This window comes from Bufo gargarizans, unplaced genomic scaffold (genome assembly GCF_014858855.1).
Source record: "Bufo gargarizans isolate SCDJY-AF-19 unplaced genomic scaffold, ASM1485885v1 original_scaffold_1163_pilon, whole genome shotgun sequence".
Lineage (NCBI taxonomy): Eukaryota > Metazoa > Chordata > Amphibia > Anura > Bufonidae > Bufo > Bufo gargarizans.
In genome coordinates, this window is record NW_025334263.1 from 182,182 (window position 1) to 203,361 (window position 21,180).

The following is a 21,180-nucleotide window of genomic DNA, read 5'->3' on the forward strand; positions in this document are numbered from 1 at the left end:
CTTCTCTTTTAATCATAATGATTTTTTTGGCATTAGACCACATAATAATTTCATCCCCATGCTTCGTTTTCTGACCCTCTCCAAATGATGAACAGGTTGTCTAGGAAGCTTTTATAATAGATGATAGAATTTCTGGGACTGTGCAATGTGGACAAGTTCAAAGACGCCCATGAAGAGATTTGCATAACTTGGTGCTACTCTTGTCCCCATCGCAGAGCCCCGTGTCTCCTGAAACAAGGTGTCACTGAAGGAAAGAAATTGTTGTGTAATATTAATTCAATTCCTTTGAGTAGGAAAAGGAGAAATATATAAAATGGAAAGCCCAGGGGCGTAGCTAGAAATGACTGGGCCCCATAGCAAAAAAAATTTATGGGCCCCCCCCGTCCCGAATCTCCCACATACCTCTCAATCCTCGCCGCCACATCCGCAGCGCCTCATGCACTTGCGACAGTTACGCGTAGGACTGAACACAGACAGTTGGTCACTGGCAACGCATTTGTGCCAGTGTAGGAAATGTATGAATCTAAGTGTGGGTTCACACCTTAGCGTACTCTGTATGCACTTTTTTCAGGCGTTTTTATCGTGCGTTTACATACGCGCGAGGAAACAAGCAAATGCCCATTGTCGCGCGTTACCGCTAAGTCTATGTGCGGGAACGTGCGACAATACGCCCCAAAGAAGCTCCTGTACTTCTTGGGGCGTAGGGCGTTTTACAGCGCGTTCGTACGTACTGTAAAACGCTCAGGTGAGAACCATTCCCATAGGGAATCATTGGTTTTTGCCTGTTGAGCGTTTTACAGCGCGTAGGAACGCGCTGTAAAACGCTCAGGTGTGAACGCAGCCTAAATGTCTGTGTATTAAAGAAGATTGGTAAATTGTACAGGGGTCTGTAACACAGGAAGGTGAAAGTACACATCGTGGGGGGTGTATGTGTATGAGACAGAAGGTAGGGATATGTATCTTGTGTAGTTTGGGTATTAGGGACAGTAAGGGGTATATATCTAGTGCTGATACACGTGTAGGCGAAGAGCGGCTCTGTATCAGCACTAGATATATACCCCTTACTCTCCCTAATACCCAAACTACACAAGATACATATCCCTACCTTCTGTCTAATACACATACACCCCCTACGATATGCACTTTCACCTTCCTGTGTTACAGACCCCTCAGAAAGGATTAGGTGGCTGTGTCCACTAACCATTACCAGAAATGCAGCTGCACCTGCCAGGCTTGAGCAGGTATATGTGTGAATATGGATTAGGGAAGATGCTGAGATCCGGCTGTACCTCACTCTCAGCATCTTCCATATTCACACATATACCTGCTCAAGCCTGGCAGGTGCAGCTGCATTTCTGGTAATGGTTAGTGGACACAGCCACCTAATCCTATCTGAGGGGTCTGTAATACTTGTCCGCTCTAGTCTCCAGTTACAGTACTCCACGTCTGACTCCACTCACTGACTGACGCTGCTGCCTGCTGCTTCGGTTGGACATACATCGCAACAGGGGCAGACTCAGTCCCACTCCCTAGCCAGCCCTCACCTCAGCCACTTGAACCTACTGTGCGCGCCGCCAAGCCAGCCAGCCACCCACACTCCAGCTTCCTTGTACATGCCGCTTCCACCTCCTACACTTCCAGCGAACCACAGCTCAGAGTGCCTCTCTGCCTCCGGCTCCGAGTCCGACCGCTCCCTATCACAGCGCCACGCCCGGGCCCGGCCCACTCGCCACATGGTTTTATATTATTATTTTTTAATCCTCAGTCGGCGGCGGGCTCCCAGTGGCGTAGGGCCCCATAGCCATTGCTATGGCTGCTATGGCGATCCCTACGCCACTGGGCGCATGGGTGCTTGCCCTGTAAGAGCCCAGGGAGCTGTTCATACCCTGAGGACTAGGGGAGAGGCCTAGCTAACAACAGCAGGTTGCAGCATGCCAGGAGAGACAAAACAGAATTGTGGTGGTCTGATCCAATGCAAGGAAGCTGAGGAAGATCGACGGGTCCAGGTCAACAGAGGAAGAGCAGACGGGCAAATGTAGGGTTGACTGTCTGAGTGACTGGAGCAGTGTCGGCCATGGTCCACCATTATAATGGTCAAATTTCACAAATCTGGTGCCCACTCACTTTTAAAAGAGACATAAAAACACAAAAAGTTTTGACCCAAATTAGTGATTTTTTTTTTTACTTCATTTTGTTAACATTATACTGTTTAGTGAGTAGAAAGCTGTATTATGAAAAGCAACATGATCTATTCATGGGGAGGGGGGGTGACATATCTTTCATTTGATGGATCAAAATAAGGAAAACGCTTACATTTAAATGTAGTAATGATCCAGAACAAGACGGATTTTGTTAACGATTCGGTAATTATTTAAGTTGAGATCTCTTGAGTGAAAACAAGAAAGCGCGCAGTCTATGTTAATGTGGTTATTTGGTGCATGATCTTCTGATGTGGTTTCAGCCACTGCTGTTTCTGTCGATGCAGCACAGTGATGTTCTATCTAGCTAAGGTCAGACACACTTTGCAAGAATTTATTCACTGTTGCATGTTGCTGTGCTACTGTTTCTGCCATTCCCGAGTCTGCAGCAAGAGGGGAGATGAGATCGGGCTTTACGGCGGCACATCTGTATTATAAACTACTGTAGAGGCTAGAGGGCCCAGCGGCCGGCCAGAGGCTATTCAAAACTCACCTCGCGCCGCCAGCCACCGCACGTCCGCAGGACCACACAGTCACTGCCGCCTGCCTGCTGCTTCTGAGTGTCTGACTGGGAGGGAGCCGGAGATGCGCGCAAACCACGCCTCCGGGCGGCTCCTCCTCACTCAGTCACTTAGACCTCACCTCACTCAATGTCTGCTTCCGCGGCCGCCCCCTCTGACACAGTCATGTGAGCTGCCTACTGCGCTGCGCCGTGCGCACTGCCCCCGGGCCCCGGCACTATTAGATCACATTTTGAATAGGAGGCGGCGGGGGGGGGGGCCGTGGGCGACCGCTGCGACCCCTGTAGCTACGCCACTGGGAAAGCCTAATCCTAGCGTGTCCAGACACTTCAACCACCAGCACAACCGCGGCATATCACCGCTAAAACTGACCGCCATCGATTGGATTCCAACTACTAATAGGTAGGGAATCCTATTGGATATTTGTGACCCCTAGACTAATGACATCTCTAAGAGCTAATTGGAGTGAGGTGTCAGCCAAATGGAGTTCAATCAATGAGATGAGATTGGAGGTGTTGGTTACAGCTGCCTTGCCCTATAAAAAACACACACAAGTTCCGGGTTTGCTTTTCGCAAGAAGCATTGCCTGATGTGAATGGTGCCTCGCACAAAAGAGCTCTCAGAAGACCTATGATTAAGAATTGTTGACTTGCATAAAGCTGGAAAGGGTTATAAAAGTATCTCCAAAAGCCTTGCTGTTCATCAGTCCACGGTAAGACAAATTGTCTATAAATGGAGAAAGTTCAGCCCTGCTGCTACTCTCCCTAGGAGTGGCCATCCTGTAAAGATGACTGCAAGAGCACAGTGCAGACTGCTCAATGAGGTGAAGAAGAATCCTAGAGTGTCAGCTAAAGACTAACAAAAGTCTCTGGCATATGCTGACATCCCTGTTAGCGAATCTACGATACGTAAAACACTAAACAAGAATGGATTTCATGGGAGGATACCACAGAGGAAGCCACTGCTGTCCAGAAAAAACATTGCTGCACGTTTACAGTTTGCACAAGAGCACCTGGATGTTCCACAGCAGTACTGGCAAAATATTCTGTGGACAGATTAAACCAAAGTTGAGTTGTTTGGAAGAAACACACATTCTATTAGGAGCCGACCATTCCACAAAATACAGAATGCACACAGCCGGTATCCATGTTTTGCGGATCCGTAATTTGCAGACTGCAAAACATCCAACGGTTGTGTGCCTAAGACCCTAATTCTGAGCGATCCTGTCAGAGGATCGAAGGTCAGAGCGGGACCTCTCACTGACACATGATGTGGGTGTCTGGCCTTACTCGTCAGTTTTGAGTACTGGGTTGCACCACATTTTGCCTAAACAAGTCGCACTTTCATGGAGCCGTGCACCTACTTTCAGCTCACTAGCGCCACTTTTTCATGTGCATGCTAATTAGACAGATCTTAGTGAATATGAACCTGCCATACTGAAAAACAACCACCAGAGGTCAGACTAATGCTAATACGTCTAATTCATGAAGTGCTGTGCAACTTTTTTGAAATACTTGACAAAAGAAAGAGAGATGAAGAAAATTTGCCTGTCTAATTTTATTTATAAAAGCAGACGAGCTTGATAAAAGTGCCCCAGCATGTGGAGGATCACTGTGGCACAATTATCAAGCTCACCTGTTTTTATATATAAAATTAGACAGGCAAATTTTCTTCATCTGACTTTGTTTTGCCAAGTATTTATTAAAGTCACACAGCCGTTGATGTATTAGACCAGTTTTTCCCAACCAGTGTGCCTCCAGCTGTTGCAAAACTACAACTCCCAGCATGCCCGCACAGCCAAAGGCTGTCCAGGCATGCTGGGAGTTGTAGTTTTGCAACAGCTGGAGGCACACTGGTTGGGAAACACTGTATTAGACTCTGTGTATTGCTATTAGTCTGACCTCTGGTGGTGGTTTTATAGTTAGACAGGTTTCTATTCACTAAGACTGGTCAAATTAGTTTTCCATGGTAAAGTGCGCTTTTTTTTTTGCATTAAAAGTGACACTTTTTTTTATTGAAAACTGACAAAGAAAAGTACGCCAGGCCTGGAGTAGAAATTAGACAGTTTTTGCGACAAATTCAGGTAAAAGAAAAGTCTAAAACTTCTAAATTAGTCTAATATTAAATAGTGGCAAGAGGCACAAAAGCCTTCAAAACAAGAACAACTTTGATAGTAAATGTGACAAAAAAAAGACTGTCTAAAACGGCCTTTTTACACCTAAAAACAAATATAAACAATATAGTGAATTTTTTCCACCATCTTCTCATTTGGTTGTATTGTGGGGTCGAACGCTGAGAGTGGGTGACAACAAGCACATCTCAGGGTAGTGACTGCAGTGTCTAGGTAATCAGCTGCTGATACCATATCGTGGAGATGTTATGTGACAGCTGGTAGTCGTGGCCGAGTGGTTAAGGCGATGGACTTGAAATCCATTGGGGTTTCCCCGCGCAGGTTCAAATCCGATTTTTATTTAAACACAAAAAATGATGATCAAGGTTGCCAGCCATCCAGAAATTTCTGGACAGTCCATAAAATAGGAAACTTTTTTCCTGTACCCATGAAAAAAACTAGATGTGTTCATGATTTTTTTAAGGCTGGTGATATATGACTAGAATATTTTGGTGGAATTATCAGCATTTTATAGCTCACAGTAAATGCTGGTAATGATGTATTATCAGTATATTGAGCTGTAGACATTTATTACTTATAATTTTTATCATTCATTATGGTTTTCAAATATGTCCATAAAAAATGTTTGCTGTCTGTGATTTTGGGATAAGATGTCCAGAAAAGAAAAAAATTCTGGATGGCAGCCCTGATGGTGATTGCTGTGTTTAGGAACTGGGTCACTTCAAAGGTTCTTCTAGGATGAGGTTTGTTGTATCTCTTGGTGTCAGTGTTAGATGGAGTCCCCTGTTCCTGAATGCTATTCCCATCAAGTTCACATGGATGGCAGAGCTAAGTTATAGTGATGTTTCTGAGTGGTCAGTGAATGCAGGGTTCTAGAAGACCACCATGATGACTTCTCCTGGACACCACTCTGCTCTGTGGATCTTCACTTTCAAGGACATCTTCACCCTCTCCGATCTTATTATTCATTGTATAGAACTGTTATTATGTGTGCAGGTGTTATCGGCTTACTGTGTAGTGGTATTATTTGTGCTCTGTATGTTGCTATTTACATTGTGTGGCACCACAAAGCATATTATTAAAGGGGTTCTCCAGGAATTAAAAAACATAAAAATACTTAAAGGGGTATTCGCATCACAGACAGACAATGGGGGCATATCGCTAGGATATGCCCCATTATGTGACAGGTGCGGGTCCCACCTCTGGGACCCGCACCTACAATGATAACGGAGCAGGGAAATGAACGGCGGCATGCGCATCCGCCCTCCATTCATTTCTATGGGGCCGCCGAAAATAGCTGACCAAGGATTTTTGCCAACACAAGCGAAGCTACCCCCTCACAGCTCACCTGGCCCTGGTCCCGTCTGCAGCATCTGGCTTCTCCTTTGTGTGGTCCTGGTATCTTCTCTCTGCTTTAGACAATTGCTGGTTTGAGGACCGTATTTTTTCGCCCTCTAAGACGCACCTAGGTTTTAGAGGAGGATAAAAAGAAAAAATGTTTTTCCATTACACCTTAGGTCAGACCACCAATCAGACCCCCAATGTTAATCAGACCTCCGATCAGACCCCCAATGCCTCAGATCAGACCCCCAATGCCTCAGATCAGACCCCCATGTCAGACATCAGCCCCATCCATCAGCCCTCCGTGTTAGCCATCATGCCCCCATGTCAGCCATTAGCCCCCCATGTCAGCCATTATCCCCCATGTCAGCCATCAGCCCCCATGTCACATTTCTCCCCCTCCATGTCAAATCACCCCCCTATGTCACATCAGCCCTCCATGTCACATTTCTCCCCCTCCATGTCACATTTCACCCCCTCCAAACCATGTCACATCACCCCCTTCGTGTCACATCATTACCCCCTATTGTGTCACATTTCTTCCCCCTCATGGCACATCATCCCCCCCCCCCCCCCCCGCCGGCCCGGGCCCCATCTCCATGTCACAGACTACAGACATTGTCCCCTTAATCCATTTATGATTGTTGTTTGTGTAATTTTTTTTTAAAACACATTTATGCCGTGCGCTCTGGCGCTAGTGCGCTCATCAGTGATCACCTACCCACCTGTCCTGCTGCTACGGCAATCTGGCTGTGTGTGAGTCAGACTCACAGACACAGTCAGCTCCAGCTGCCCCCCCCCCCGCTGCTGCGCCACTCGCCAGTCACACCCCCCTGGCTTGACCCCCTGACCGTGTTTCCGTGCCGCTCTGTGAGTGAGGGCGGCAGCGCAACTCACAAGTAAGAGATAAAAAAAAAAAAAAGAAGGTTAATTTTTCCGCCCTCCCCCAGGGTGCGCCCTAAGGCAGCCGCTTGGTCTACCTTATGGTAGCACCGGCCCTGGTCCCATTTCTCCTGGACTCCATTGAAACTGTTCCAATCTGATAGGGACTCGTATACCACTAATCTAATTTTAGAAAAGTCAGTTTTTCTAAAATCTAAAACTTTGGTTTTTGTGTGGTGTGACTCAGTCACTGTACTTATAGTAAACCACACTGACTGGTGATCACTAGATCCCAAACGTTCCCCTACAGTAATATCAGATACCAAATCCCCATTTGTGAATACTAAATCTAAAATGGCCTCCTTCCGGGTTGGCTCCTCAACTACTTGCTGTAGAGATAATCCCAGTAGGGAATTTAGAATATCTGTACTCCTGGCAGAACTAGCTATTTCGGTTTTCCAGTTAACATCAGGAAGATTAAAGTCTCCCAAAATGATAACTTCCCCCTTTCAATGTCATTTTAGCCATTTCCTCAAGTAGTAGATCATCTAATTCTTTGACTTGGCCAGGTGGTTTGTAAAGAACTGCCTCGTCCTCCTCCCTGCTCTACTTGTCAGGAATCATGATCCTAAATATAGGTGACTCTCTGTGGGAAAGGAGATGATGAGGAGACATGAGAGGAGCGTGAGGTGTAGATAATGAGCAGCAGCATTTGTTTACAGTCTCCACAGCAGCACATTACCACAGACTGTCCTGTCCGACCTCTCGGTACTTCATGTCTCCTTATAATTCCTACAGAGGTTCAGCTAAATGTCTTATCATCTGTATTCAGGATCATAATCCCTCACAAGTAGAGAGGATGAGGCAGCTCTTTACCTCAGTGTTGTAAAGTAGCGTCCTCATGTATGATCAGGACAGGTCTTGTGTGCTCTAATGGAACAGCGGCCATTTTGTTTCCTCTGATGATTGCTCACCAGATAATACGAGCCATTATAAATAATGAAAGGTATTTGAGAATAATAATAAATAATAAAGTAATATTCAAGTATTTTCCTTTTCTTAATTCCTGGAGAACCTCGTTAAGTATATGGTAGGGGCAGCATGAGACCTGGTGATGATGGAATCTGAAGAGTGTGTTGTTTTCTGTAACTCCCATATGGTCTAGCGGTTAGGATTCCTGGTTTTCACCCAGGCGGCCCGGGTTCGACTCCCGGTATGGGAAGTTGAGTTCTTTTGACTGTTTTTTTCCCTCTAAAGCTTTCATTATATCCGGATATTGGTGACATCTTGCAGTTTTATCACCATTGTAATACCTCCTATCAGTCCGTTTTGCAGGTTCATGGATACTACGTACATGTTCTATGGACACATAGGACATACCAGTGTTGAAAACAACAGGTTAACTGCAGCATGCAAGCCTTCGATAGCTCAGCTGGTAGAGCGGAGGACTGTAGAGGAGTGCAGACATCCTTAGGTCGCTGGTTCGATTCTGGCTCGAAGGACTTCTCTTTTAATCATAATAATTTTTGGGGCATTAGACCACATAATAATTTCATCCCCATGCTTCGTTTTCTGACCCTCTCCAAATGATGAACAGGTCGTCTAGAAATCTTTTATATTAGACGATCAGAGGGGAGACTTTCTGGGACTGTGCAATGTGGACAAGTTCAAAGCGGCCCGTGAAGAGATTTGCATAACTTGGTGCTACTCTTGTCCCCATCGCAGAGCTCGTGTCTCCTGATACAAGGTGTCACTGAAGGAAAGAAATAGTTGTGTAGTATTAATTCAATTCCTTTGAGTAGGAAAAGGAGCAACATATAAAATGGAAAGCCTAATCCTAGCGTGACCACCAGCACAACCGCGGCATATCACCGCTAATACTGACCGTCATCGATTGGATTCCAACAACTAATAGGTAGGGAATCCTATTGGAGTTTTCGATTGCAGACATTGACACCAGAGGGTCTGGACGAGACCATTGAACACTAAATGATCAACCAAACCGCACATATCGCCTTTCATTTCTTATCTTTATATATTTTTATCCATTTTGATACCAACCAGTTGGTTTTTCACATACAGTTGCAAGAAAAAGTATGTGAATCCTTTGGAATGATATGGATTTCTGCACAAATTAGTCATAAAATGTGATCTGATTTTCATCTAAGTCACAACAATAGACAATCACAGTCTGCTTAAACTAATAACACACAAAGAATTAAATGTCGCCATGTTTTTATTGAACACACCATGTAAATATTCACAGTGCAGGTGGAAAAAGTATGTGAACCCCTAGACTAATGACATCTCTAAGAGCTAATTGGAGTGAGGTGTCAGCCAACTGGAGTCCAATCAATGAGATGAGAATGGAGGTGTTGGTTACAGCTGCCCTGCCCTATAAAAAACACACCAGTTCTGGGTTTGCTTTTCACAAGAAGCATTGCCTGATGTGAATGATGCCTCGCACAAAAGAGCTCTCAGAAGACCTACGATTAAGAATTGTTGACTTGTATAAAGCTGGAAAGGGTTATGAAAATATCTCCAAAAGCCTCGCTGTTCATCAGTCCACGGTAAGACATATTGTCCATAAATGGAGAAAGTTCAGCACTGCTGCTACTCTCCCTAGGAGTGGCCGCCCTGTAAAGATAGAGAAGGTGGGTTATTGGTGGCTCACCTGGTCAGTACAATGTGTAGGTGCTCTGGTTCTGGACTGATTCACCCAATCAGGAGGCGGTTTATAACAATAAAAGTATATAGTGGAAAAACCGGCACTCTACATCTATCAATAATGCTAGGGAGGCAGTATGTGGGATAGTAAAATATGTATTTATTTTTGTAAGGGTACGTTTTTTAGGAGTGGGAAATAAAGAGGTAGAGGTTCTAAAAATGTGGAGGTCCAAAGGGTAGGTTCTCATAAATAAAAATAGCAATAAGAATGATGTTTTGCCATATACATCGTTTGCAGATGCACAATACCAGAGATATGTCAAAAAATATACCAAAAAATAACAGGAGTAGCAAAAATAGCAGATATATGCAGAGTGGAGGTGTGGCACTGCAGTAATTATCTAATAGCGGTTTTCACCTTCCGTGGGTACAGTGAATGGTTGTGTCCATTTATATGTAGTCCATAAAAATTGTCTGTCTGTACCTACGGTCTTGGTCACATAGGAGGTATATAATATATGGATAGAGCGGTGAGAAAAATAGAAAGGATAAAAATATATAAAAAATGAAAAATGTAAAAATATAAAAATATGTAGTAGGTCAGTCGGGTGCTGTACTTAGTGTGGCGTCCCACACATTAAGGGAACTGCACCCTGACTGTTTACCTTTCTTTGCGAGGTGTCCTGGTTGTTGGAGCAGCCTTGCTGCGCTCTGCGGTGTTTGTTTTTCCCGGTCTTCTCGGCGTGCCACGTGGATATGACGTCACTTCTTCGGTGTCTCACGTGTCTTAGCCGGACTTGGTTTTAAGTTTTTCGTTGGTGGTCTTTTTCGATCCGGAGGATTCAGATGGGATTCGTTGCTCGGAAGCGCTTCCAGAATGAGGTTATTGGCAGGTTTTCAGAGGGAGGTCACCAGACGCGTTTCGAAGGACTACGCTGCCTTCTTCATCAGTGTAAAGATGACTGCAAGAGCACAGCGCAGACTGCTCAATGAGGTGAAGAAGAATCCTAGAGTGTCAGCTAAAGACTTACAAAAGTCTCTGGCATATGCTAACATCCCTGTTAGCGAATCTACGATACGTAAAACACTAAACAAGAATGGATTTCATGGCAGGATACCACAGAGGAAGCCACTGCTGTCCAAACAAACATTGCTGCACGTTTACAGTTTGCACAAGATCACCTGGATGTTCCACAGCAGTACTGGCAAAATATTCTGTGGACAGATGAAACCAAAGTTGAGTTGTTTGGAAGAAACACACATTCTATTAGGAGCCGACCGTTCCACAAAATACAGAATGCACACAGCCGGTATCCATGTTTTGCGGATCCGTAATTTGCAGACTACAAAACATCCAACGGTTGTGTGCATGAGCCCTAATTCTGAGCGATCCTGTCAGAGGATCGGCGGTCAGAGCGGGACCTCTCACTGACACATGATGTGGGTGTCTGGCCTAACTTTCACATATCGGGGAAGAGACAGTGTGTGGGAGAAGTCTGTCCCCCTCCCCATTGTGCTGATGTGACATGCTCACAGAGAGGTCAGGAGATATCTCCCGACGTGTATCCTGCGGTATAGGACGGAATCGGGGCAGGATCTCATGCAGTTGGGATCAGTGGGGCACATTTACTGTAGTGTCAGCACCTGTTTTTAGGTATAAAAATGCAGTTTTAGACAGTGTCATACTGAAAATGCGCCTATTTTGGAGGCTTTTGCGCCTCATTCGCCTATTTTGATTTTTTAGACTAAATCAGGAGTTTTCTAACTTTTGCGTCTATTTTCAGAATTATTTATGTAGGTGCGTCTTTTTTTAACCTGAATTAGTCACAAAAACAGTCAGATTTCTGCTCCACTCCAGGGCTGGCCTAATTCTCCTCGTCAGTTTTTAGTACTGAGTTGCACCATATTTTGCCTAAACAAGTCGCACTTTCATGGAGACGTGCACCTACTTTCAGCTCACCAGCGCCACTTTTTCATGTGCATGCTAATTAGACCGATCTTAGTGAATATGAACCTGCCATACTGAAAAACAACCACCAGAGGTCAGACTAATGCCAATACGTATAATTCATAAAGTGCTGTGCAACTTTTTTGAAATACTTTGCAAAAGAAAGAAAAGAAAGAAAATGTGCCTGTCTAATTTTATTTATAAAAGCAGACGAGCTTGATAAAAGTGCCCCAGCATGTGGAGGATCACTGTGGCACAATTATAAAGCTCGCCTCTTTTTATATATAAAATTAGACAAGCAAATTTTCTTCATCTGACTTTCTTTTGCCAAGTATTTATGAAAGTCACACAGCCGTTGATGTATCAGAGTCTGTGTATTGCTACTAGTCTGACCTCTGGTGGTGGTTTTATAGTTAGACAGGTTTCTATTCACTAAGACTGGTCAAATTAGTATGCGCATGAAAAAGGTGCACATCTCCCTTTGTTGCATTTTTTTTGTTGCATTAAATGTCACACTTTTTTCATTGAAAACTGACAAAGAAAAGTACGCCAGGCCTGGCGTAGAAATTAGACAGTTTTTGCGACAAATTCAGGTAAAAGAAAAGTCTAAAACTTCTAAATTTGTCTAATACTAAATAGTGTCAAGAGGCACAAAAGCCTTCAAAACAAGCTAAATTTTGATAGTAAATGTGACAAAAAAAAAGACTGTCTAAAACGGCCTTCTTACACCTAAAAACAAATATGAACACTATAGTAAATTTATTCCACCATCTTCTCATTTGGTTGTATTGTGGGGTCGAACGCTGAGAGTGGGTGACAACAACCACATCTCAGGGTAGTGACCGCAGTGTCTAGGTAATCAGCTGCTGATACCACATCGTGGAGATGTTATGTGACAGCTGGTAGTCGTGGCCGAGTGGTTAAGGCGATGGACTAGAAATCCATTGGGGTTTCCCCGCGCAGGTTCAAATCCTGCCGACTACGATTTTTATTTACACACAAAACTAAAAAATGGTGATCAAGGTTGCGAGCCATCCAGAAATTTCTGGACAGTCCATAAAATAGGAAACTTTTTTCCTGTACCCATGAAAAAAACTAGATGTGTTTATGATTTTTTTAAGGCTGGTGATATATGACTAGAATATTTTGATGGAATTATTAGCATTTTATAGCTCACAGTAAATGCTGGTAATGAGGTGTTATCAGTATATTGAGCTGTAGACACTTATTACTTATAATTTACATAATTCATTATGGTTTTTAAATATGTCCATAAAAAATGTTTGCTGTCTGTGATTTTGGGATAAGTTGTCCAGAAAAGAAAAAAATTCTGGATGGCAGCCCTGATGGTGATTGCTGTGTTTAGGAACTGGGTCACCTCAGAGCCAAAGGTTCTTCTAGGATGAGGTTTGTTGTATCTGTTGGTGTCTGTGCTAGATGGAGTACCCTGTTCCTGAATCCTATTCCCATCCAGTTTACATGGATGGCAGAGCTAAGTTATAGTGATGTTTCTGAGTGGTCAGTGAATGCAGGGTTCTAGAAGACCACCATGATGACTTCTCCTGGACACCACTCTGTGGATCTTCACTTTCAAGGACATCCTCACCCTCTCCGATCTTATTATTCATTGTATAGCTCTGTTATGTGTGCAGGTGTTATCTGCTTGCTGTGTAGTGGTATTATTTGTGCTCTGTATGTTGCTATTTACATTGTGTGGCACCACAAAGCATATTATTAAAGGGGTTCTCCAGGAATTAAAAAACATAAAAATACTTAAAGGGGTATTCGCATCACAGACAGACAATGGGGGCATATCGCTAGGATATGCCCCATTGTGTGACAGGTGCGGGTCCCACCCCTGGGACCCGCACCTACAATGATAACGGAGCAGGGAAATGAACGGCGGCATGCGCATCCGCCCTCCATTCATTTCTATGGGGCCGCCGAAAATAGCTGACCAAGGATTTTTGCCAACACAAGCGAAGCTACCCCCTCGCAGCTCACCTGGCCCTGGTCCTGTCTGCAGCATCTGGCTTCTCCTCTGTGTGGTCCTGGTATCTTCTCTCTGCTTTAGACAATTGCTGGTTTGAGGACCGTATTTTTTCACCCTCTAAGACGCACCTAGGTTTTAGAGGAGGATAAAAAGAAAAAATGTTTTTCCATTACACCTTAGGTCAGACCACCAATCAGACCCCCAATGTTAATCAGACCTCCGATCAGACCCCCAATGCCTCAGATCAGACCCCCATGTCAGACATCAGCCCCATCCATCAGCCCCCCGTGTTAGCCATCATGCCCCCATGTCAGCCATTAGCCCCCCATGTCAGCCATTAGCCCCCATGTCACAATTCTCCCCCTCCATGTCAAATCACCCCCTATGTCACATCAGCTCTCCATGTCACATTTCTCCCCCTCCATGTCACATTTCACCCCCTCCAAACCATGTCACATCACCCCCTTCGTGTCACATCATGATCACATCATTACCCCCTATTGTGTCACATTTCTCCCCCCTCATGGCACATCACCCCCCCCCCCCCCTCCCCGCCGACCCGGGCCCCATCTCTATGTCACAGACTACAGACATTTTCCCCTTAATCCATTTATGATTGTTGTTTGTGTAATTTTTTTTAAAAACACATTTATGCCGTGCGCTCTGCCGCTAGTGCGCTCATCAGTGATCACCTACCCACCTGTCCTGCTGCTACGGCAATCTGGCTGTGTGTGAGTCAGACTCACAGTCAGCTCCAGCCCCTGCTGCCGCCCCCCCGCTGCTGCGCCACTCGCCAGTCACACCCCCCTGGCTTGACCCCGTGACCGTGTTGCCGTGCCGCTCTGTGAGTGAGGGCGGCAGCGCAACTCACAAGTAAGAGATAAAAAAAAAAAAAGAAGGTTCATTTTTCCGCCCTCCCCCAGGGTCCGCCCAAAGGCAGCCGCTTGGTCTACCTTATGGTAGCACCGGCCCTGGTCCCATTTCTCCTGGACTCCAATGAAACTGTTCCAGTCTGATAGGGACTCGTATACCACTAATCTAATTTTAGAAAAGTCAGTTTTTCTAAAATCTAAAACTTTTTGTGTGGTGTGACTCAGTCACTGTACTTATAGTAAACCACACTGACTGGTGATCACTAGATCCCAAGCTTTCCCCTACAGTAATACCAGATACCAAATTCCCATTTGTGAATACTAAATCTAAAATGGCCTCCTTCCGGGTTGGCTCCTCCACTACTTGCTATAGAGATAATCCCAGTAGGGAATTTAGAATATCTGTACTCCTGGCAGAACTAGCTGTTATGGTTTTCCAGTTGACATCAGGAAGATTAAAGTCTCCCAAGATGATAACTTCCCCCTACAATGTCATTTTAGCCATTTCCTCAAGTAGTAGATCATCTAATTCTTTGACTTGGCCAGCTGGTTTGTAAAGAGCTGCCTCATCCTCCTCTCTGCTCTACTTGTCAGGAATCATGATCCTAAATATAGGTGAATCTCTGTGGGAAAGGAGGTGATGAGGAGACATGAGAGGAGGGTGAGGTGTAGCTAATGAGCAGCAGCATTTGTTTACAGTCTCCACAGCAGCACATTACCACAGCCTGTCCTGTCCGACCTCTCGGTACTTCATGTCTCCTTATAATTCCTACAGAGGTTCACCTAAATTTCTTATCATCTGTATTCAGGATCATAATCCCTCACAAGTAGAGAGGATGAGGCAGCTCTTTACCTCAGTGTTGTAAAGTAGCGTCCTCATGTATGATCAGGACAGGTTTTGTGTGCACTAATGGAACAGCGGCCATTTTGTTTCCCCTGATGATTGCTCACCAGATAAAACGAGCCATTATAAATAATGAAAGGTATTTGAGAATATGCTTATAATAAAGTAATATTCAAGTATTTTCCTTTTCTTAATTCCTGGAGAACCTCGTTAAGTATATGGCAGGGGCAGCGTGAGACCTGGTGATGATGGAATCTGAAGAGGGTGTTGTTTTCATGAACTCCCATATGGTCTAGCGGTTAGGATTCCTGGTTTTCACCCAGGCGGCCCGGGTTCGACTCCCGGTATGGGAAGTTGAGTTCTTTTGACTGTTTTTTTCCCTCTAAACCTTCTATTATATTGGTGAAGTCTCGCAGTTTTATCACCATTGTAATACCTCCTATCTGTCCGTTTTGCAGGTTCACGGATACTACGTACGTGTTCTATGGACACATCGGACATACCAGTGGTGAGAACAACAGGTTTGCTGCAGCATGCAAGCCTTCGATAGCTCAGCTGGTAGAGCGGAGGACTGTAGAGGAGTGCAGACATCCTTAGGTCGCTGGTTTGATTCCGTCTCAAAGGACTTCTCATTTAATCATAATGATTTTTTGGCATTAGACCACATAATAATTTCATCCCCATGCTTCGTTTTCTGACCCTCTCCAAATGATTAACGGGTCGTCTAGAAATCTTTTATATTAGACGATCAGAGGGGAGAATTTCTGGGACTGTGCAATGTGGACAAGTTCAAAGCGGCCCGTGAAGAGATTTGCATAACTTGGTGCTACTCTTGTCCCCATCGCAGAGCTTGTGTCTCCTGATACAAGGTGTCACTGAAGGAAAGAAATTGTTGTGTAGTATTAATTCAATTCCTTTGAGTAGGAAAAGGAGCAACATATAAAATGGAAAGCCTAATCCTAGCGTGACCACCAGCACAACCGCGGCATATCACCGCTAAAACTGACCGCCATCGATTGGATTCCAACTACTAATAGGTAGGGAATCCTATTGGATTTTTCGATTGCAGACATTGACACCAGAGGGTCTGGACGAGACCATTGAAAACACTAAATGATCAACCAAACCGCACATATCGCCTTTCATTTCTTATCTATATATATTTTTGTCAATTTCGATAAAAATAAGGTAAAAAAATGATGCCTTCATTTCCTGATAATCAGATTAGAATTTCAGAATTTGCCTGTGGATTTATGTGCGTTTCTGCAGCAAATTTGCACCAAAATCCACAATGTCTAACAGTAATTTTTGGTGTGGATTTGACGCTCTTTCTCCGCAGATCACACCGTTCCATTGAAAAGAGTGAAATCCACAGGTAAAACCCCAAACATAATTGACCTGCTATTAAATGTGAAAACCACAGGGCAGGGCAATTTTTGCATGGAAAAAAAATCTGCAAACTGTACATGAGATTAGTGTTACCTCGCTGGTGCTGCACCACACGGGAATCCGGCTGGAAAAACCGCAGGTGGCCTCAGTGTTAGGGCTTGTTCATGTGACCGTATGGCTTTTTCTGTGTTTTGCGGACCGTTTTTCACGGATCCGTTGTTCCGTTTTTTGTTTCCGTTGTGTTTCCGTTTCTGTTCAGTTTTTCCGTATGGCATATACAGTATACATTGATTACATAGAAAACATTGGGCTGGGCATAACATTTTCAATAGATGGTTCCGCAAATAACGGAACGGATACGGAAGACATACGGATGCATTTCCGTATCTTTTCCTTTTTTTGCGGACCCATTGACTTTAATGGAGCCACGGACCGTGATTTGCGGACAAGAATAGGACAAGACTCAAAATCTACTGGAATGAAATTGTGGACATACGGAAACGGAATGCTCACGGAGTACATTACGTTTTATTTGCGGACCCATTGAAATGAATGGTTCCGTATATGGACCGTATGCGGAACGCAAAAAATGTTGGTGTGAACGAGCCTTTAAACAGCATTAAAAAACATGATTATAAGGGCTTATACACACAAACATATTTTTTTGCTTTGTCCGTTCCTTTTTGCGGGCCGTATGTGCATTCACTTCAGGGGAAAGGGGGGGTTTCCATATGTCCACCCAAAAAAAGAACATGTCCTATTATTGTACGCATTACGGACAAGGATAGGACTGTTCTATGTGTCTAGGTAATCAGATGCTGATACCGCATCGTGGAGATGTTATGTGACAGCTGGTAGTCGTGGCCGAGTGGTTAAGGCGATGGACTTGAAATCCATTGGGGGTTCCCCGCGCAGGTTCAAATCCTGCCGACTACGATTTTTATTTACACACAAAACTAAAAAATGGTGATGAAGGTTGCCAGCCATCCAGAAATTTCTGGACAGTCCATAAAATAGGAAACTTTTTTCCTGTACCCATGAAAAAAACTAGATTTCCATAGCCTGTCCTGTCCGTCCTCTCTGTACTTCATATCTCCTAAAGAAGTAAATTCCTACAGAGATTCAGCTCAAGTTCTAAACTCACAGAAAATAGGAGTAAACGCCCAGGGACATAAACAATAAATCACGTAAAGGAAACCCCTAAAATTACATTTTTACTGGATACAATTAAAAAATGAAATATATAAATTCCCAAAACTGACACATATATGTGTACACAATACATCAACATAAGATATGTTTATCCTGAGCCCACACAATGGATTAATGTGTAGGCACAATTACCAAGAGATTAGCACGGGCAATGGAATAATAAACTGCATATGGTATATAGCGTTATATTGCAGAAGACCACGGTTGTGACCATGACTCATGGTTAGTTGATATCAGTCACTGGGTGCCAGGCAGTCCTCAGGGGTAGCAACCAACAAATGGGGTGGGAAAGATATAAAATCCCTAGGGTGACCCTACAAGTATCCCTGTCTGAAAGCGGAGCACCTGCCCCGGTGACTAAACCCTGACAAGTCCTGGATGTCCCTGCTAATATCATCTCTTTCCGAAACGTTTCCCCAGGTGGTGTTATCCACGTGGTTCATCAGGGGAAAGAAACTTGCAGCGAGTATGAGATAAACAGTCTCTAAATCATAAGATCTGTTTGTAGATACACAATCTATGTAGACATCAGGATAAAAAGAGGGTAAGATAGTCGTATACGGAAAAATGCCATTCTCGGCTATGCTGGATATACAGGGTTCCAAGCCCATAAACTTGCTTGAGTCCCATTTTCTACACAGAATTTAGATATATATAACACAGAACAAAAACCAGCAACATAGCTACAGAAAGCACGAGAATGAGATCTGTTCATTGAGACCCAGAGGACCCATGGTGAATCCACTGGGCCTGCTTACACAGAATGTCCCCTCCTCTTGGCGATTTACGCACCAACTCAATCACCTGAAATTGCAAGACTCCAAAATTACCGGAATGATAGTCCCAAACATGTCTTGCTATTGGCTTGTCCTTCCGATTCTTTATGTCACCAATGTGGTCCCCCACCCTCCGACGTATTTCTCTCTTCTTAGTGGACATGGACAGGTGCCCAGATATACAACACCCTGAGTTCTACAATTAGCAAGAGTCTCTCATAAGATAGGTTTTACTGGTAGAGAGACTCTGGATTTCCAAATAAAGGGACAAAACATACAGTCCTGTCCACACCTGAAAGTTCCACAGGGTTTTCTACTAAGCCACATGTCCGTCTGAGAGGGTGCTTTGTAATGACTGTACTAGTCGGTCCCTGACTGATCTATCCAGTTACATTTTAGGGGTTTCCTTTCTGTGATTTAAAGTTCTTATCATCTGTATTCAGGATCATAATGCCCGACAAGTAGAGAGGATGCGGCAGCTCAGTGTTGTAAAGTAACTTGTCCTCTTGTATGATCAGTACAGGCTTTGTGTGCACTAATGGGACAGCGGCCATTTTGTTTCCCCTGATGATTGCCCACCAGACAAAACGAGCCATTGTAAATAATGAAAGGTATTTGAGAATATATTTATAATAAAGTAATATTTAAGTATTTTAATTTTCTTAATTCCTGGACAACCTCTTTAAGTATATGGTAGGGGCAGCGTGAGCCCTGGTGATGATGGAATCTGAAGAGTCTTGTTTTTCTCATACATGGTATTGTCTTCTATAACTACCAAATGGTCTAGCGGTTAGGATTTCTGGTTTTCACCCAGACGGTCCAGGTTTGATTTCTACCATGGGAAGTTGAGTTCTTATGTTTCTTTCCCTCTAAACCTTCTATTGCATCCTGATATCGGTGACGCCTCGCAGTTTTATCACCAGGGTAATACCTCCCATCAGTGCGTTTTGAAAATACCAGTTGTGAGAACAACAGGTTAACTGCATAATGCAAGCCTTCGATAGCTCAGTTGGTAGAGCGGAGGACTGTAGCGGAGCGCAGACATCCTTAGGTCACTGGTTCGATTCCGGTTCGAAGGACTTCTCTTTTAATCATAATGATTTTTTTTTGCATATGACCACATAATAATATCTAGACTTCTAGAATAAGTAGATGGATATGAAATCACAACTTCCTTTTGTATTTTCTATGGAGAATAAATCCCCCTCATTTTCCAAATGCGGCTCTTCTATTCAGGTAATTACGGTACCTCACTTACACACAGCAGATAAAGGATTATCCAGAGGTAAGTTCAGGGACAATGGTGACCTGTCACAGAGTTTACTGCAGTCTATCGTGCCAGCTCTGCTCAGCTTTACTGTATATTATATGGGTGATCAAAGGACCATATGTTTAAATCTACCATGGAGAAAAATAAATAAAAAATAAAAAACAAGAATTCAACTAAAACAGCCAAAAAAAACAAAACAAAACTATGCATAATTAGTATTGACCAGAACCATAAGTTGATCACATTTATGATCCCCTATGATGAACATTGTTAAAAATTGCTTTGCTTGGTTCATTCTGCCGCCCAAAAAACACAATAAAAAGTTAGCAGTTGAACTAACCCCAAAATGGCACCAATAAAGAATACAACTCAATCCCTAAAAACAAGCCCCAAACAGCTGTCGACAGACAATAAAAATGCTCTTGGTGTTTGAGTGAGGTAGCTTTACTTCTCAACTCCCTGATGGATGGTGCCACCTTATTATTTCAGAAGTTTGTTACTTCTTATCTTTGGTTATGGTTTGGTGCTCCCCTCGCCCCTCTATCCACATCTGTGAGGTGAATCTCACGAGTTTTTCACTGTTATTAGGTCTTGTCTGTCAAACACTCAGGTTGTCACTGCTGTTAAATTTGTCCCACTGTCTTCTCCTTTGGGTGTATTGTGAGGTCGAAAGCTGAGAGTTGGTGACAACTACTACAACCACCATATGTCAGTACAGTGACCGGTGTGTAGAGAATTTGATTCTTACATCACACAGTGGAGACTTCATGTGACAGCTGGTAGTCGTGGCCGAGTGGTTAAGGCGATGGACTAGAAATCCATTGGGGTCTCCCCGCGCAGGTTCAAATCCTGCCGACTACGATTGTGTTTTTTTTCTTAAACACAAAACTAAAAAAATGTTTGGTGATTAGAGTTGCCGACAGTCCAGAAATTTCTGAACAGTCAGTGTAAATAGGTAACTTTTTTCCTGTGTCCTTGAAAGAATAATAGATGTGTTCATGATGGTTTTTTTTTTAAGGCTGGTGGTACTTGACTAGAATATTTCAGTGCTAATTATCATTTTTCAGGTCACAGTAAATCCTGGTAATGAGGTGTTATCGGTATATTGAGCTGTAGACATTTATTAATTATAGTTT

The 21,180-nt window shown here is 43.8% G+C and overlaps 7 non-coding genes across 7 annotated transcripts; all 7 read left to right on the forward strand.

The window, feature by feature from the left end:
• The first annotated feature begins 8,223 nt into the window (after positions 1-8,223).
• Positions 8,224-8,295, forward strand: TRNAE-UUC. The gene has a single exon. It is a non-coding gene; the product is annotated as a tRNA-Glu (tRNA).
• Positions 8,296-8,490: 195 nt separating this feature from the next.
• On the forward strand, positions 8,491-8,575 carry TRNAY-GUA. Its single transcript is given in 2 exon segments — positions 8,491-8,527; positions 8,540-8,575. It is a non-coding gene; the product is annotated as a tRNA-Tyr (tRNA).
• Positions 8,576-12,590: 4,015 nt separating this feature from the next.
• On the forward strand, positions 12,591-12,672 carry TRNAS-AGA. The gene has a single exon. It is a non-coding gene; the product is annotated as a tRNA-Ser (tRNA).
• Positions 12,673-15,678: 3,006 nt separating this feature from the next.
• TRNAE-UUC lies at positions 15,679-15,750 on the forward strand. The gene has a single exon. It is a non-coding gene; the product is annotated as a tRNA-Glu (tRNA).
• A 1,890-nt stretch (positions 15,751-17,640) lies between these two features.
• TRNAS-UGA lies at positions 17,641-17,722 on the forward strand. Its single transcript has one exon. It is a non-coding gene; the product is annotated as a tRNA-Ser (tRNA).
• Positions 17,723-19,768: 2,046 nt separating this feature from the next.
• TRNAY-GUA lies at positions 19,769-19,853 on the forward strand. The gene is given in 2 exon segments: positions 19,769-19,805; positions 19,818-19,853. It is a non-coding gene; the product is annotated as a tRNA-Tyr (tRNA).
• A 970-nt stretch (positions 19,854-20,823) lies between these two features.
• On the forward strand, positions 20,824-20,905 carry TRNAS-AGA. Its single transcript has one exon. It is a non-coding gene; the product is annotated as a tRNA-Ser (tRNA).
• Positions 20,906-21,180: the final 275 nt, after the last annotated feature.